At 42.6% G+C, this 16,061-nt stretch overlaps 1 long non-coding RNA gene across 2 annotated transcripts in view; it reads right to left on the bottom strand.

Moving 5' to 3' along the window:
* Window positions 1-5,311: 5,311 nt before the first annotated feature.
* Window positions 5,312-16,061, bottom strand: part of LOC121016322 (uncharacterized) — a 17,201-nt gene continuing 6,451 nt past the window's right edge. Inside the window, exons 2-3 of one of the 2 annotated variants that reach the window (XR_005784223.1) lie at window positions 11,759-11,864; window positions 5,312-5,486 (exon numbers count right to left, since the gene is read on the bottom strand). This is a non-coding gene — a long non-coding RNA (uncharacterized LOC121016322). Of the gene's footprint in view, window positions 5,487-5,708; window positions 5,732-11,758; window positions 11,865-16,061 lie in introns of those variants that run through there. The other variant, XR_005784222.1, reaches the window with a different exon arrangement.

Raw genomic sequence — 16,061 nt, 5'->3', positions numbered from 1 at the left:
TGGAACAATATTTTATTTTAGGAACTGCCATATATTCACAGAACAATCTGTATGAACTTCTCTGTACTGAGTGATGGCTCATCCTCTACTATAAGGAGGTAGAGTGGGGGAAATGAAGGATAAAGTGGCTCATTTTATTTTTTATTTATTCATTTATTTTTAATGTTTATTTATTTTTGAGAGACGAGAGAGAGCACAAGCAGGGGAGGGGCAGAGAAAGAGAGGGAGACACAGAATCCAAAGCAGGCTCCAGGCTCTGAGTTGTCAGCACAGAACCCGACGTGGAGCTGGAACCCACGAACTGTGAGATCATGACCTGAGCCAAAGTCAGATGTGTAACCAACTGAGCCTCCCAGGCGCCCCTAAAGTGGGTCATTTTAGATGCTATCCTAGGGGTATATTACCAGGCTTGCCAAGATCAAGCCTAAAGCAAACAATCCTCTCCCTCCAAGTTCAATGAATTTATTGTAAACCACTTTGTCTTTTTCTTGCAAGGTCCATATAAAATTGCTCCAAATCTGCTCCGAATGTTTCTGAAAAACCTCACATACCCTTTATCGTTTATAATCAAAACTTTCCCCCCAGTGTTCTAAGTGGCTTGGGAAGCCCAATCCAGAGGCTGTCTGGAGCATCTCCTATCTACACGTGCAAGCTGCCGTGGGCCATACACAGTATCTGTGTGACCGCTGGTGCCATGTACAAGGTAAGTATGGGTATGGGGCAGAGCCAAAGGAACTGCAGTCTTTGGGGGGGCAGGCAGCAGAGGGCCGGGCAGCCCCAGGGGCTCAGAGCCAGGCACAGAGGCTGCAGCTCCAAGGCCACAGCCCTACTTGCAGGAGGCAAGCAGTACCGGCCTAGAAGCCTCTGCACACCTTTCTCTCCCTGCCGACTCAGCCTGGCTCGGGCTTGCCCAGGGCTCAGCTCATTATCTTGTTATCTTTACAACTTTATTCCCACTGCTTACAAGCAAATCCTTCCCAAGTTTCTTCGTTGATCTTCAGAAAGAAGACACTGGTTGAGCCCATCATTTTGTCCCATGCTGTCTGGAGCAGCTAATTAATTAGTCCATGGGTAGCCTGGCCTCCCTGGGGGCAAGAGCTTTAGATACTGTGGTCACTAGTATCTAAAGGGATAGGGCATGCAATGAGGCTTAGGCACAGTTTGGGGCTATGAGTGAGTGATCTAGATTCTCTTAACATGCGCTTCAGATCAGGCCTGAAGCATCTCTCATGGTGGCCTCCAGGAGTCCCTTGGGGAAGTTACTCCTTCCGCCTTTATTCCCCTAGGGCCAAGTATGCACTGGGGCCCAGGAAGGGGATAGACCTCTTTCAGTCCGCTCTGGAGCCCATTTGTTTTAGCCTGCCTGGGCAAAGCTTATGAAGATTTTATTGGGATATCAAAATGGACACTTGGGCAAAGGGAGCCCTGGTGATGAGTAAGTGTCCTATCCTAATGCAAAATTTGCTCAATCTTATTTAAAAACAAAGAAAGGCTTGGGGCCCCTGGATAGCTCAGTCAGTTAAGCCTCTTGACTTCAGCTCACGTCATGATATCATGGGTCACAGGTTCAAGCCCTGAGTCAGGCTCTGTGCTGACAGCGTACCACCTGCTTGGGATTCTCTCTCTCCTTCTCTCTCTGCCCCTCTACTGCTTGCATGCTCACTCTCTCTCTCAAAATAAATAAAATAAAATGAGATAATAACAATTGGGCTTAATCACTACTTTTTTGCCTAGGAGACTAGCCAAAATGTAAATATCCAGTGTTATGAAAATACATATGGGGAAAAAAGGACTCTGATGCACAATGGAATGCAGATCAAAAGCCTTGGGATGGCACACACCCTCCAACCCAGCAATTTCATTTGTAGTGGAGAGCTGAAAATGTACAGTACTCCTGTTGTGAAACAAATATAGTCCTTTGATTGTCTGTGACTGATTTCCTCCAAAGCACCCATCTTGATAGGAAGCGAGAGAAAACTAAATTCAGTCCACGCCACTAAAACCCAGTTTAATTCAATACATAAAGGGACCATTTAGATGCTCAGTCTATCAAGGTAATTGTCTGGTCTCTCATCAATTCTCCCACTTCAACATAGGTTTAGGCACATAGGGGGCGGGAAGGCTTACATGTCCTATGGCATTAGGGAAAAGGCTCTTTGGAGTTCATATATAGTACAATCCCATTTCTGCTATTAAAAAAAAAAAAAGTACAAGTGTCAAAGTGTGTCAAAGAAAAAAAGTCTGGAGAGGTAAAAAGCAAAGTCTTATCTTAGTTATCTCTGGGAGGTAGAATTGCCCTGAGCTACTACTATCTTTTACATTTATCTGTTTTGGTTTAATTTTATAAGAAGAATGCATTAATTTCATAATCAGAAAAAACCAATAATGATGTTTCATTCTGATAAAAAGCAAACAAATGCAACAGATGTTAACTTGGATTTTGACTGAAGTGTCAAGATATAATAGTGATTGAGCATCAAAGTAAGGTGTGAGCAGACCACAAATATTTCAAAGGCGATTTTCAAAATCTGGTTACCTGTCTCTTGGTCCTTGGCCTAAGGAATCCCTAACCCAGAGAGAGGAAATACAAGAGTCAGAAGAGGGGAGATTGGGGGTGGGGGGGAGGGAATTTGTGGGGAGGATTTCCCTGGGAAAATGTGAGGGATCACCTACTCCCTCCCCTCCAGTCTAGTGAGAAAGGCTTCAAGGGGACAGACTACTCAGGCAGCTTGAGGTGTGGTCATTGCTGTAGGGCATATACGATGGCCTGTTGCTGGTTGGCTCAGGAAGGCTAAGCAGCCTTGGCTGAGAGAAAAGGGCCTCGGTGAGAATTGCTCAACCAGCTGGGTGCAGGTCAAATGAGACAGGAGTCCTGGGGACAATTTGAGGCGGAGGCAGAGGTTAAGTCTCCCTGGGGTGGAGCCCAACCAAGAGGGTAGCCAGTGAGGACAAGTAGGTCCCAGCAGTTAAAGGCTGGGAGGCAAGTCCTATGGCGAGACTGTGGGGAGCAGGAGGCAGGGGGACCCTACTGAAGGAGAAGGAGCGGAGTCAGAGAAGCCCAGCAGGGAAGTCTCTCAGGACTTCACAGAAACCCTCAGGATCAGTGTTAAATATCTGCCAGGGGACCTGTGGCCTATGGGTCGCCAGGTGTAGGACCCATAAAGCCAGGACTATCCCCCTTCCCTCTCCTCTTTTCCCCATTTCAACCTTAAAGGTCAGAAACAGCAGCAAGATTAAGAAGTGAATAAGAAAGAGAAGTAGCTCCCTCCCAGGCTACCTGCTATGGGCCCTAGCTTTGGGAGAGTGGGAGAGAAATCTTATCTATGAATGAAAATTTAAATATTGATTAGTATATTGGGCTGAACCCTTTTAATTATTTAATTAAGCCTGCATTCGTGACTTAAAGTGATTCCCTGGACTTTTACACTAAAGATGTCGAGAAAAAGTTATGAGCTTGGCAGGATTTTTATACGTGGTCATGGAAAAGACCATCCTAACCCTCACTGGAAGGGATTGAAAGCAGTGGAAGACAAAAATAAAGTGGCTTTGGTGGATATAACCCATAAATCCTGCATGTTCAGTATACTGGTTATACAACATTCCTTTCTTAAAAGCCACTCTGCCTTGAGTTTGTAGATGCACTACAGCAGAACAACCCAGATGTTGGCTAGAAGCTCCTTATTCCTTGGAGGTCTGGGTATAATGGGATCAGATCCAGCCAATTCCACAGGCTGGAGAAGTGGAGCTTGCCCAATAACTTCTGCTCATTCTCAGAGACTTCCTCACCTGAAGTCTCCTCAGCCTCTTATTTCTGAGTCTGTTTTCCCTTCCATTCTTTCCCCTTATCAGCCTGGATGCAGAAATGAGTATCTCTTAGCATTCCCTCTATAGAAGAATCTCTTCACACAAAGAACAGTTGTGAGTTGTGAAGACTTTCCTGAAGGTTTTCCATCTTCTCAGAGTGGGGCAGTGTTAGGTGGTCAGGGAAGTTGCTTTACTTAAAGTTCACAACACTTACAGAGTGATTGCTGTTATTCAGGCGCAATGCTAAATGCTAGAGATACAGAGTACATGATGTCCACTGGCCTCAAGATACTTACAGTCTAGTTGGGGAGACACTGTAAGAGAATATGGGAAATGCCTGGTAGAGCCCAGGTTGCCATGGGAGCACATGGGGGGAGGCGAGGGCAGAGGACATCTAAACAGGCCTGAGGTGAGGACGGACGTGGGAAGTCAAGGTAGACTTCCCTCTATGATAAAATAGCAGATTAGATAAAGAATCAAATAGAATTCAAGAATGGAAAAATATAGTTAGAGATGTTAAAAACTCAAGAGATGGGTTCAACAGTTTAGATGCATGAGAAGAGAGTCAATGAATTAGAAAACATAGCAGAAAAGGGGCGCCTGGGTGGCTCATTCAGTTAAGTGTTAGACTTCAGCTCAGGTCATGATCTCACAGTTCGTGGGTTTGAGCCCTGCATTGGGCTCTGTGCTGACAGCTCAGAGCCTGGAGTTTGCTTCAGATTCCGTATCTCCCTCTCTCTCTGATTCTCCCCCTCTGGTGCTCTGTCTCTCTTTCTCGAAAAAAAAGTTAAAAATAAAAAAAATATATATATAGCAGAAAAAAACTATCTAGAATAAAGAGACAACATAGAAAATCCAAAAGCAAGGGTAAGAGATACAAAGAATACAGTGAGAAGATCTTGCTTATATCTAGTTGGTGTCCCAGGAGAAAAGAGAAGGAGCTGAGATAACATTTGAAGAGATAATAGCCAAGAATTTTCCAGAACTGATGAAAGACTTTAAAATTCAGATCACAAAGAGCAACAATCCCAAGCATAATTAATTATTTAAGAAATATATTCTTGGCACATTAAATAAATCTTCAGAAGACAAAAGAAAAAGAAAAAAATTAAAGACAGGTGGGGGTGGGGAAAAGATTGTTTTCAAAGGAGCAACAGTTAGATAACTGACTTCTCAACAGCAAAAGTGGAAACCAGAAAACAGTGTAGTATCTTGAAAGGCTTTAAAAGTAAACTGCTAGTCTAAAATTCTATATCCTTGGTGCTCCTGGCTGGCTCAGTCAGGAGAACATGTGACTCTTGATCTTGGGGTTGCAAGTTCAGGCCCCACAGTGGGTGTAGAGACGAAATAAATAAACTTAAAAAAAATTTTTTTTTTTAAATAATAAAATTCTACATCCAGCTAAAATCTTCTTTCATAAATATGAGAAGATGTATAGTTTGTCCACTAGCAAAACACTGCATTAGTTTTCTATTCCTATGCAATAAGTTACTACAAACTTAGCAGCTTAAAATAATATCCATTTATTTTCTCACAGTTCTGTAGATCAGAAGTCCAGGTAAGGATCAATTAGGCTCCCTGCTCAGAGTATGACAAGGCTGAAATCAAGGTGTTGGGTAGGGCTGGGATCTCATCAGAGGCTTGAGGTTCTCTTCCCAAGATCGTATGGTTGAAAGTGAGGTCTAGGGGCGCCTGGGTGGCGCAGTCGGTTAAGCGTCCAACTTCAGCCAGGTCACAATCTCGCGGTCCGTGAGTTCGAGCCCCGAGTCAGGCTCTGGGCTGATGGCTCGGAGCCTGGAGCCTGTTTCCGATTCTGTGTCTCCCTCTCTCTCTGCCCCTCCCCCGTTCATGCTCTGTCTCTCTCTGTCCCAAAAATAAATAAAAAACGTTGAAAAAAAAAAAAAAGAAAGTGAGGTCTAAAAAAAGTCTAAGATTTAAAATTATATGAAGTATATTCTCTGATACAATGAAATTACAAGAAGAAAACTCAGAAAACTCCAGTTACATGGAAATTAAGAAATACTTCTAAATAACACATAGGTCAAATATGTATCACAAAGGAAATTAGAAAATAGTTTGAATCAAGTGTTAACAAAATTTCTGTGTATCGATTCCTACGGGATGTAGCTGACAAAAGGAAATTTGTACCCTTAAATGCACACGTTAGAATATAAGAAAGACTGAAAATTCATGAGCAAAGATAAAGTCTCAAAAAGTAAGAAAGGGACATCTGGGTGGCTCAGTCACTTGGGCGTCCGACTTTGGCTCAGGTCATGATCTCGTGGTTAGCAAGTTCAAGCCCTGCATCAGACTCTGTCCTGACAGTTCAGAGCCTGAAGCCTGCTTCGGATTCTGTGTGTGTGTCTCTCTCTCTGCCCCTCCCCTGTTCCTTCTCTTTCTCTCTCTCTGAAATAAATAAACAGTAAAAAAAAATTTTTTTTCTAAAAGTAATAAAAAGAAGATATGGGATACTATATTATCATTCACAAAGATTCACTAATCCATCTCTGGGCATTGGCATCAGGCTTAGCTATATCTCTTGCTCTAGTCAATGAGAAGCATATAGAAGTATGATGTGTCACATCTAGACAAAAGTTTTAAGAGCCAACATATGGTTCACCATACTGTCTCTTTTCCCTCTGTCATGATGACTGCCAATGTTCTAGATAGTGGCTGTTCTGTCAGCTCAAGTCCCAGAGTGAAGACAATGAGAAGAAGCCAGCCAACCTGACTGGAACAGGTAGAAAAAAAATGAGAAATGTTGTGAAAAGTCCTGAGATTTTTTTTTCTGGATTGTTTGTTACTGCAGTATAACCCAACCTATCCTGACCATTACAGAAGTACAAACGAAACCCAAAAACATAAGATAAATGAAATAATAAGGATAACAGTAAAAATTACAGAAAGGAAAAATAACATGCCATACAGAAGATCAACAAAAGCAAAAGTTGGTTCTTTGAAAGGAACAATAAAACTGATAAAACCTTACAAATTATCAAGAAGATTAAGAAGAGAGAATGCACGAATAACCAATGCCAGGAATAAAAAAGCAGATATCACTATGAATTCCACAAACATTAAAAAGATAACAAGAGGGTTTTATGAGGGCTCCTGGGTGGCTCAATTGGTTAAAGTATCTGACTTCCGGTCAGGTCATGGTCTCATGGTGAGTTCAGGCCCCAAGTTGGGCTCTCTACTGTTAGTACAGAAGCCTGCTTTGGATCCTCTTTCCCCCTCTCTCTCTGCTCCTTCCTGCTTGTTCTCACTCTCAAAATAAATAAATAAACTTAAAAAAAAAAGAGGGTTTATGAATAATTTATGCTTAAAGTGTGAACAGCTAGATGAAATGAATATATTCCTAGAAAAATACAACTTTCTGAAAATTGATCAAGGAGGAAATAGAAATTTTAAGTCCTGTGATTTTTAAATAAATTGAATCAGTACTTTAAAAACTTCCCATCAGGGCGCCTGGGTGGCTCAGTCAGTTAAGCAACCAACTCTTGATTTCAACCCAGGTCATGACCTCACGATTCTTGAGTTCAAGCCCCATATCCAGCTCTGTGCTGACAATGCAGAGCCAGCTTGGGATTCTCTCTCTCCCTTCTCTCTGCCCCTCTGCCCCTCCCTCCCTCTCCCTCTCTCTCTCTCAAAATAAATAAATAAACTTTAAAAAAATAAAATAAAAAAATAAAAACTTTCCATAAGTAGTTAAGGGGAAAATAATGCTTACTGTATACAAACTCTCTAGAGAACAGAAAAAAAAAAAGTGGTATACCCTCCAATTCACTTATAAGGCTAGCTTAACTCTGATACCAAAAGCCAATGAAGATAGTTTCAGAAGAGAAAATTTAGGCAATCTCACTCATGAACACAGACACAAAAATTCTAAATAAAGTAGTACAGCAAGCAATATATAAAAAGGAAAATACATTATAACCAATGTGGTAGACAATATAATGGCTCCCAAAGAGGTTTATATCCTAATCCTCAAAACCTGTGAATATGTCATCTTACATGGCAAAAGGGACTTTGCAAAGTTGACTGAATTAAGGCCCCTGACATGGGCAGATTATCCTGGATTATCCTGTGAGCCCAATGTAATCATCAAAGTCCTCATAAGAGGGAGGCAGGAGGGTCAGAGTCAGAGAGAAGATGTGACCCTGAAAGCGGTGATTGGAGTAATGGACTTTGAAGATGGAGGAAGGGGCCACCAGCCAAGGAATGCAACTAGCCTCTAAAAGCAGGAAAAGGCTAGGAACAATATTCTCTCCTAGAGCCTCCAGAAGAAATACAGATCCGCCAATACCTTGATTTATCCCACAAGGCCCACTCGAGACTTCTGACCCCAAGAACTGGGAGATAATAAAGGTGTGGTAGTTTAAGCCACTATGTATTTGGGGATTTGTTACAGAAGCAACAGGAAACAAATACAACTCAGTTGATCTTATTCTAGAAATGCAAGGATGGTTTAATATTGGAAAATCAAAATAGTTCACCATAGAAATAAATTTGAAGGAGAAAAATTATATGGTGAGCTCAATAAATGAAAAAAAATTTGTAAAATTCAATTTCAATCACCATTAAATAAAACACAAACTTTTAACATTGTAAGATTAAAAAGGGTCTTTTAAAATTGGATATCCTTTATCAGAGGATGAAGCAAAATCAATATGTCATAAACTAGCACTCATATAACACGGTATGTCAATAATACTTCAATAAGAAGGAGGAAGGGGGAGCCTGGGTGGTTCAGTTGGTTGAGCACCCAACTCTTGATTTCGGCTCAGGTCATGATCTCACGGTTCATGGGATCAAGCCCTGTGTTGGGCTCTGCACTGACAGGGCAGAACCTGCTTGGGATTTTTTCTCTCCCTCTCTCTCTGCCCCTCTTCCACTCATGTTCTCTCTTTCTCTCTCTCAAAATAAATAAATAAGCCTTAAAAAAAAAAAAAAAAAAGGAAGGGAGAAGGAAAGAAGAGAGGAAGTTAGTTGCGGGGGGGGGGGGGGGCCGGGGGAGGAAAGAAAGCAATGAGTAACTGCCATAAAAAGCCAGCAGTTACATTTAAGAGGAAGAAGACTGTACTTGGGAAGGGATATATTGGGGACTTCTGGGATGCTGGTAAAACCGTATTTCTTTCTAGTTGATAGTTAATGAAAGTGCTTCATAATAATTATGTTTTATGTAATTTCCTTTAATTGTGTTATTTTTTTTGCTATTCAGCAAAAATGCTATTAAAACAAAAATTTTTTTAAAAGGTAGAGAAGAAAGGAAAAAAGATTTAAAAGCAGAGAGAGCAAAGCTATGTTTCAAGGCCTAAAACTGCTATAATCATTAAAGGGCAGACGCACAAGTTGGCCTTAGGAGTGGTGGAGCTTAAAATCAGGCCACCTAACCTGAGCTGAAAGGCTATCAGTGTTCCTGGGTTGGACTGACTTCTCTCCTCCAGGATAGCAGTATCTGGGCAAAGAACCAGCACTGGCAAAGGCTGGGAGAAAGTGTGAACCCCCACTCTTGGGTGGGCACCATTGTAGCAGTCCTGCAAGATGACACAGAAAACACCGAGGAGAAGCAGGAGTCACCTGGGACCCCAGGGGAACAGAATGGACCCAGATGATGGGAGGGAAGTCAATCCATGGAAAAACGTGCTAGTATCTCAATCATGAAATTGGGTGGAGGGGAGGGAGGGATAGGCGACATCCCAGAGCTCTCATCTCCCAGGCCTGGGGAAACCTTCAACATTATAGGATTCCGAAATTAACATAATAAATAATTACTGAGTGCCCACTATGCACAAGCACAAAGAATTCATGGTTTTGAAGCTTGCCTTTGTAGGGCCTCATCCCTCACCTAACAATTACCTGCAGTTTTTCTGGCAGCTGTCAAAGGGAAAAACTGACCATACAGCCAGCCCTTGGCAGAGTTTTCATGGCAACATTCTAGGAGGGCTGGTTCAGTTGGCCAGTTCACAGTACTAATCATTAAGTATGACACGAGACACCATGGGCCAGAAATGCTATGAGCCAACAACCAAGGTCATAAGTAAAGGCTGATTTCCAAATACAAGGCCTGTGGGCCATGGGACTACAAGAAGATTGGGCAGGCTCTGTATCATACACACTGATGATCTGAGTGCATGAAAGCACTCTTGGCTATGAAGAAAAGGTTTAATTGTATTCAAATTTAGGGTTTTTAGGGTTCCTGTTGGGAACACAGGGTCCTGCGGGGGCCCTGAACAGCAAATACAAGAGAGAAGAGAGGAACAGAAGGTGGGAAGGACATCCCCCACCAGGCTTTTCCCATGTCTGGATGGCCTAATTACTCTCAGCACTGTGACAATTAGTATAAATAAGAGTGATTTGAGTGAGGGGATGTGGTAATAATCATACATAATCCCTCTCTGTATTAGTACACAGGAAGAATCGTTCCAATTTTAGTATACGTGCTGCCGAAGCGAGCACAGTACACAGGAAGAATCAAAACCACCTGCACCCTGCTTACTGTTGATGTTAACATGACCTTTTTATTATATGAAACTCTTGCTCGGGATGATAAAGTTGTAAATAACTATTGTTTTTGCAGAAATTTCAAGAAGTAACCTTGAATGAATTTTGCAACTTTTCAATAGATTGCATCCAACCACTGTTTATCTTCTAAGACTCCTTGAAACTCTTGTTTCAAAACCCTCACCTCACACTGTCCATCCATCCTGAACTATTGTTATCATGATTCTTGCCCAGTCCTTATCAAGCTCATTAGAAAAGCTGCCTTAAAATAGACCCAATATTTTATAAATATCTTGACGTAGCCTCCCCAATACAGATGCTACTATGACTCTGCACAGTTGTGTTTTCCTTCCTGCGATCAGAACTCAGCTTTGCATTCTCACAAAGTTGTTCGGACGATATTTTCAGGGAGCAGCATTCAATTATGAGGCCCACTGAGACCTCCTTGCCAATGTGGCCAAGACCCTGACTCAGAAAGTGTGCTCCTCTGAGGTCCTCAAGCCCCTCAGGAGTCTTTTAGACCACAGCAATGAGAGATGTAAGTCTTGTACTGGGCTTGAGCTCCCCAAGTACAGAGTCTATTTGTCTCTAGTGATAAGGAATCCCTTTCGGGAATCCTTTGATTATCTGACCATATTTGAAAATCTTTTCTCTTGGTAGATATCTGCCTTATTATGAACAATACCACTATTGTCTATGTCCATCCTGGTCATTTTCGGTTGTGCCTCAATCAGAGCAAAGTTTATAGTGGAAAGGACAGATACGGGACCCAAGAAGTATGTCCCTAACCTGGCCCTGGGACAAATTCTGTCTTGGGCCAGTTATGAGAACTCTCCTCAGACTTGTCTTGAGGTTCAGCAAAGATGTCTCCACACCTTTTATCTGCCAGGAAGTATAAATTCATCAGAGTTGTGGCTGGGTAAGGTCTAGCTGTGAGGCTGGGGGCCTTGAGCCAGAGGATGCCATTCCCAGGCTCTCAAGGCTTTGTCTTGGTATAAACCTCAGTCCATGCCATCCATGTATTTATGCTCTATCCAAATTTGTGCACTTATCTTCCTAAATAGCATCATTTCACCAAGGATAATTTAGAATTACAGGGGCCACTATGAGGAAGTTCTGATATGAACTGTTATTCACTGGAGAGGTGCCACAGAATGTAAAGGCAGCACAATTCTAAGCATCCAATGGTCTTCATTATTTTTTATTAGCATGAGGAAGCATCCAAAAGAAACCATATTCAAAAATTGCTTCCTTAACAGATTGCTTGGCCAAAGCAAAAGAAAAATGTGAACATGTTAAAACTATTTTTTAGATCTCCCAAACCACAACTCAAGCCTACGATCTTCTTCCCCCATGCTATGCACCTCCCATCTCCTGCTACCCCTCTACCTCTTCCCCTGATGCACTGCCCCTCCCTTCTGGCCAGCCAGGTACCCCAAATCTCACTTACCTCTTTAAAGTAAACCTCCTGCAGAACAGAGAAAACCTCTTATGGTGGATTTTAAGCTCTGGTTTCACTCTCAGCTGAAAGCCATTGTCAGAGACTCTGTCATTGCCTAGACGAGAGAGAAAACATTGCAGAGGAACTTAGAATCATTTGAGAGACATATAGCCCAGGGCAGCCATATATGTACCAATTCCTTCTAGATGCAAGGAGTTCAATGAAAAAGTCAGAATGGGAAGACTCTCAAGGGTAACTTAAATAGCCTTCATTTGCATAGGAAATCCTTGGGGTTTATAAAAGCTGGAGAGTTGGTCAAGGTCTTTTGGAGGCTATCCTCTTGTCTTTCGGGTGAAAATAGACTGTGCTCTGGTTCAGTTCTTCAAACCAAAAAGGGAGAAGTCTGATGGAGACTTCAGGGAAGGTTCATACCTAGTGGCTGCACGCAGGAGTTGATCCTGAAGCAGACATGACCCTGGCTCCTCTCTTATCTTTCTGTGAATGGCCTTGAACCATACATAGAAGAGCCATATTATGCAAGCAAAAAGTAGAATGGGAAATGACCCCAAGCCCAGACCCCCAAAACCTTGCTGAATATTTGGAAAGAGTTCTAGAACTAAGCAACCAAACAACAACAAAGATACCAATGAAGGTGTTTCGTTTCTTGTTCGACTCTTTTTTTTTTTAATTTTTTAAATGTTTTTAAAGAGAGAGAGAGAGAGAGTGATGGAGTTATTTTTGAGAGAGAGAGAGAGATGGAGTACGAGCAGGGGAGGAACAGAGAGAGAAGGAGACACAAAATCTGCGAAGCAGAGCCCAACATGGGCTGAGCCCAACATGGGGCTTGAACTCGTGAACCATGAGATCATGACCTGAGCCAAAGTTGGAAGCTTAACTGACCGAGCCACCCAGGCGCCCTTCTCATTCTACTCTTAAACCCACTAGGAAACATTTCTTTAAAAATTAAAGGACAACCTTACAAATGTTTTATTGATATACCATAATAATACCAATCTTAAACCCAACCACTATTATACAACCTCTTCCTTGGAGTCAGCAAACTACTCTGGCCACACATCTAATCTCACCATGCTTTCCCCAGGCCCCAGTCCATAACCATCAGCCTCAAACCTTTAACCAAGGAATGTTCTTTTAACTTTTGGGACACCACACTCATTAACTTAATAGCAAGGGATTTACTGTGCGACTGTCACTGCTACATTAAATGCTCTCCTGATGGTCTCTTCCTTCTGGTCCCCAAGGACCTCCCTATTCATAACAAGATCCTGGCTCATTTGGATATGATTTACCAGTACCTTTGTGTGTAAATCAAGCAGAGACTGAAGCTCTCTTAACAGCAAAAATCCTACTGATATTCTACTGGAGCAAAACCCATCAAGGTTCAATCTCTACCCAAACTTGCATAACAGCATCTAATATAAGGTGATAAAGAAGGAGTAAAACTAATAATCAGAAGCCTTTTTTAAAAAAAGAAAAGACTTAAAGAGAAAGGAGTCTCATACCTTGTCCCAGCCCTTGTAACATGCTCCTATCCTCTCAGTTGAAAAACCCAGTGGGCAGGAATATAGATTTGTTTAGGATCCCAGGGCCACATATAAATTAGTCACTCGCTGCTTCCCTTTAAGATCAAACTCAAATACACTACTATTCTTTTTTTTTTTTTTTTTTTTTTTGGTTTCCATACAACACCCAGTGCTCATCCCAAAAGGTGCCCTCCTCAATACCCATCACCCACCCTCCCCTCACTCCCACCCCCCATCAACCCTCAGTTTGTTCTCAGTTCTTAAGAGTCTCTTATGCTTTGGCTCTCTTCCACTCTAACCTCTTTTTTTTTTTTCCTTCCCCTCCCCCATGGGTTTCTGTTAAGTTTCTCAGGATCCACATAAGAGTGAAACCATATGGTATCTGTCTTTCTCTGTATGGCTTATTTCACTTAGCATCACACTCTCCAGTTCCATCCACGTTGCTACAAAGGGCCATATTTCATTCTTTCTCATTGCCACGTAGTACTCCATTGTGTATATAAACCACAATTTCTTTATGCATTCATCAGTTGATGGACATTTAGGCTCTTTCCATAATTTGGCTATTGTTGAGAGTGCTGCTATAAACATTGGGGTACAAGTGCCCCTATGCATCAGTACTCCTGTATCCCTTGGGTAAATTCCTAGCAGTGCTATTGCTGGGTCATAGGGTAGGTCTATTTTTAATTTTTTGAGGAACCTCCACACTGTTTTCCAGAGTGGCTTCACCAATTTGCATTCCCACCAACAGTGCAAGTCAAATACACTACCATTCTATTTGCAAGTCCTAAAGAGACTGACTATGTGTTTCACAGTTGTAGATCCATACTTGTGCTTCCTTTGCTGTGTGTCTGTAAATGAAAAGTCAATACTTGTTTGTCTTCTCCAGGGAAAATCAAAAATAGTACCTGGACCACCGTGCCTCAGTTTACTGAGGTCCCCTCCTACATTTCACAAATCCTCAATCAGAACCTCAAGGGCCTTACACTGCCCTGTAATTCTATTCTTATTCAATATGTGGACAGACAATCTTTTGTTGTGTTCCAAAGATGAGGTGAGCTCCAAGGCTGATTCATCTACTGCTTACTGCTCAGAGACAGCAGAAGGGCTCCATAGAAAAGCTGACAATTTGTCAAAGGAAGTGCACTACCCAAGACAAAAGATATCTCATGGAGGGAAATCCCTTACTCCAGACAACCAGCTGTGCAAGGGGTTTGTGGCCCATATCTAAGACAGTTATGAGGATCCCCAGGTCTCACTGGCTACTGCAGGCCATACATCCTGAACTTTTCTGAAATCTCCACTCCATTATTCAACCCACTCAAGTCCTTGCTAACCACACCTTTTCTCTCGGAATCTGAACATGAACAGACTTTTTGTGAGTTCAGATTAGCTCTTCAACACCCTCCCATTCTGGGCCTAACCAAATACCATAAACCTTCAACCTATAAGTACATGAGAGATCTCTTCAAGCCCTTAACTTCGTGGGAATCGAGACCAATAGCTTGTGATCTAGTGGCAAGAGCCTCCCCACCTAGTCAGAGGCAGCAGCTGAACTAGTGGAATATTCTGTCAGCTTGGTGGTAGAGGTGATTTGTCCGGTACCATCTTTGTTGCTCTGTAAAATTACACATTTCTTAGTAGGTCGGTTTACCTCCTGTGAACTTCAGTACTTTCTCTGAGATGCTGGGACTGTCAGGCAGTGCTCTCCCTCAGTCTGGTAGGCAATCAACGCAGCTTCTCACGATCAGCAAGTTATTTTTATAGCATTTTCCAGCCAGCACATAATGGCAATCTTTATTAGAACTTGTCCTAAACTCTCATCTGAGAGATTTCAGATTATTAAAAAAGAAAAACAATCACCATCTGAGAGATTTCTGATTATTAAAAAATAAAAGCAACTGCCACACTTTCCACACGCCTTTTATTTTGGCAAACATTACTAATACAATCATGGCTGCTCTTTGCTCTTGTTCCTATAGTCTCTTACTCCCCTGAAAAAAATGCTGGTCACTAGCAGGTTAGGGGCTTGTCTCTGCCAGAAAAGAACCACAAAGGTATCAGGAATGTGGCTGCAGTGTTAAGGAACAGCTCGTTATAAGTTCTAACCACAATACTGTGTTCCTCTCTCCCCCATGCCATGCCCACACAAATCTTGGTGCTTGAGTCAAAGGAACAAGCAACAATTCTTCAGTTAGTTCCCTGGAGTCCTGCAACCTGGGGGCAGGGTTGGCAACGATTAGGGAGAAAAAAGGGAGGAGGGGAGGTTTATTTATTTCCATCAGGGCTGCCTTCCTGTCCTCAACTCTGCTGTCCTCTGCCTGCTCCAACGCTGACCCTGGGGCATATCACAGGGTGTTCTCAGGCCATCCTCATCTAAAGAACAGGGACAGCTCTCTCCAAGTGAAAGGCGGTTCCAGTGACCAACAAGGGTAGCCAAAGGCTAACCAAATGCCAGCTACAGGGGGTAACAAGAGTAGGCGCAGCTTTCATGTAAATGGAGTAAATGGTTTCTAAATTCGAAAGGCCAGACCTGTCCGTTTTCCTTCATCTACTTTCTGGCTTCTGGAAGTTTAGGACAGACCCCAAGTGCTCCCAAGGTCAGAAAATGCTGTCCCCAAGCATGGAATGGAGCTGCATTCGGAACCTGGAAAGGAGGGTACCCATCTGGGAGTTATAGGAGTGGAGTAGTGGTGAAGCAGAAGATTGCCTTCCACAGACAGGGGGGGGGGGGGGGGGGGGGGGGGGGGGGGGGGGGGGGGGGGGGG

The sequence above is a fragment of the Herpailurus yagouaroundi genome, unplaced genomic scaffold (assembly GCF_014898765.1).
Source record: "Herpailurus yagouaroundi ecotype Mexico unplaced genomic scaffold, PumYag 210, whole genome shotgun sequence".
In the NCBI taxonomy this organism is placed as follows: Eukaryota; Metazoa; Chordata; class Mammalia; order Carnivora; family Felidae; genus Herpailurus; species Herpailurus yagouaroundi.
The sequence above is the reverse complement of the archived record's forward strand: the minus strand, read 5'-3'. Positions and strand labels throughout refer to the sequence as shown.